Source organism: Nannobrachium achirus, assembly GCF_963921795.1.
Source record: "Nannobrachium achirus genome assembly, chromosome: 7".
NCBI classification, from domain to species: Eukaryota; Metazoa; Chordata; class Actinopteri; order Myctophiformes; family Myctophidae; genus Nannobrachium; species Nannobrachium achirus.
In genome coordinates this window covers 23306377-23309023 of record NC_137816.1, presented here as the reverse complement: position 1 = coordinate 23309023, position 2647 = coordinate 23306377, and positions in this window count along the sequence as shown.

Genomic DNA, 2647 nt, shown 5'->3' with positions numbered 1-2647 from the left:
CACGATGAAGTATAAAACAGCGCTTAGGTGATTAAAACCATGTCAGCAAACCTTTCAGGAATATTATTTGTAAAATATCAACAATGAAAAGTGTCAGGAAATTGGGGGCTCCGCAAATGATGCCACTATCCACAGATAATGAGAATCACATTGAACCTCCTCACAGACCCATCCACTGGAGAGTGTTTGTCAGGTGCTGTCATTTCACAGAATATACCTTGTTCTTTCATTCTCACGGGCCTTCCAATTTCTTTTTCTTTTTTTTTTCTTTTTACCTGTGGGTTATTAGCGTGCAACTTTATTACTTCCAGGGGCATCACAAGGGGGGGGGGGGGGGGGGGAGTGGGACTGAGTTACTAGGGCCCAAGGTGGAGGGGCCTTAATTATTTTATACTTTAGCTATTGAAAAACAGCAGATATACAAGCTCACTGCGCGGCACCGAGTGCCGCGCTGCGAGCTTCTAGATCTGCCATTTTTTTTTGTAACTCAAATTTTGCTTCTGGGGGGTCCCTGGAACTAAATATTTTGAGATGGGTGTCCGTGGCCAAATGCATATAATTTTGGGGGTCCTTCACATGAAAAGGTTCGAGCACCACTGACATAGAAACAGGTTTTTCAAAAAACCTTAGAACGATTTGAAATATTCAAAGAAACTTTCACGATTTTTCAAAAATAGCAGATCTACAAGCTCGCAGCGCTTTTCAATAGTTAAAGCACAAAATAATGCGTAATAAATAATGGGGGCCCGCAGTGAATCCTTGTACCCAGGGCCCAGAATTTGGTGCGACACCCCTGAATATACCTGTTCTTTCATTCTCACGGGCCTACAATTTCTTTCTTTTTTTTTTTTTCTTCTTTTTTTTACCTGTGGGTTATTAGCGTGCAACTTTATGACATCATCAATAGCCCCCACTGTGCAATATAACACCTGTCTACTACTGGGCCAGGGTGGCGAACGAACGGATGCAAGCTGTTAAACTGCAAATTTACTGTAGCCACGGGTGATAATGTTCCTCCTAAAATAAGCCAGGTAAGACTTTGTGTCAGGTGTTCTGCTAAATACAATGTCGCTTTCAATGGATTTCTGCCCGGCTGGATCTGAGCTTTATGATGAATCAGATGACATAGTTATTACAGATTTATAATAACTATCGACTACTGACAACAGTACTGTACTGATGATGAGTGGCAGGTGAATGTAGGTTATTCAAATAAAACTGCCCCCCCCCCCCCCCCCCCACACACACACACACACACACACACACACACACACACACACAAAAGAGGTAGGCTAAAAAATCCCTCCGAAAGGAAACAAAAAAACAAAGAAAAAAAACCCATGCATTCCATCACTCTAAGAACAGCTATAGAGAAGCTAAACCCCTCAATAAAGATTATTCTGTCAGTATAAAAGATGTTCTACTATTCTGTGCCAGATTTTAAGAATCATAGCTGTTCCATAGCGCTGTCCCAGTAGCAAGTGCTTTTGCTTGCATATCGTTGCTGTCTGGCAGAAACCTCGTATCTCCATACTTCAACTTTTTATGCATTTCGTAAATGAATGCTTCTTCGTATAAGAATGTCACAAAAAAGTAGAGAAAATGGACGATCTATATGCTCACAACTCATCACATGGCGCCGCATTGTGAGCATGTAGATCATCTTTTATTTTTCTTAAATAATAATAAATAAATACAACGTTTTGGATATCTAAGGTTTCCACCCGACAGTGATGATATCCGTTGTCTTTCTCTGTGAAGCATGTACACAGACTTTTAAGAGATTATGCTTTTTATTGTGGTTAATAATGTATCTTTCAGTGGACGGCCGTCACACCACAGAAAAAAATATCATATTTCTATATCTCCCTGTAATATATCCTGCCGACGTTCAAAATCCCACTCAAAAACAAAGCCAAAGAAATCCGATCAAAAGAGGCGGAATTGACAGATACTGTCCCATACTGTAGCTGTCCCTATTTCCAACAACATTTTAGCATAATTTGTTTCAATCATTTTATTCAGAGAAATCAGGGTTCCAGCGCATAATAAAAAAGAAATGTCCCAAGGAAATGATAAAGAAACTAACTTATAGAAAGTGATTCAACAAAATATTGTTTTCAGCAGAGTTAAATGATATGTATTCCAATAAGGCTGAATCTGTCAGTCTGCAATATCTAATATCTAGGCCCCATACTGTAAATCAGGGCTTAATGCAAGTCTCGAGTAAACTATGAAAACAATGCATTTGACAGTTTTGACCTGTTTTATAATAGTGCCAGATGTTAAATCATACAGTTAATTCATAAACAGCTGCTTACGGTAGATCAAGGTAGATAAAGCCATCAGAGTCACATAATTGTATTCAGAAAATCAGGGATTAAGTACATAAAAGTCCCATGGAAATGATGAAGAAAGTGTACCACCTTTAGAGGATCCAGACTCTTCCATAAGGGCCTACTCTGTCACTGTCATATTTAATTTAAAGAATCTCTGCCCATCCATTAGAATGCATTGCTGCCAGTGCCACAGAAGAATGATACAAAGGAATCTTGTTTTCTCCATAAAACTTGTCATTACAATAACATGAGGCAGAGACAATATTTTTCATGCAAAAATAAAGACAGAAAATAGACGGTAATGCTAT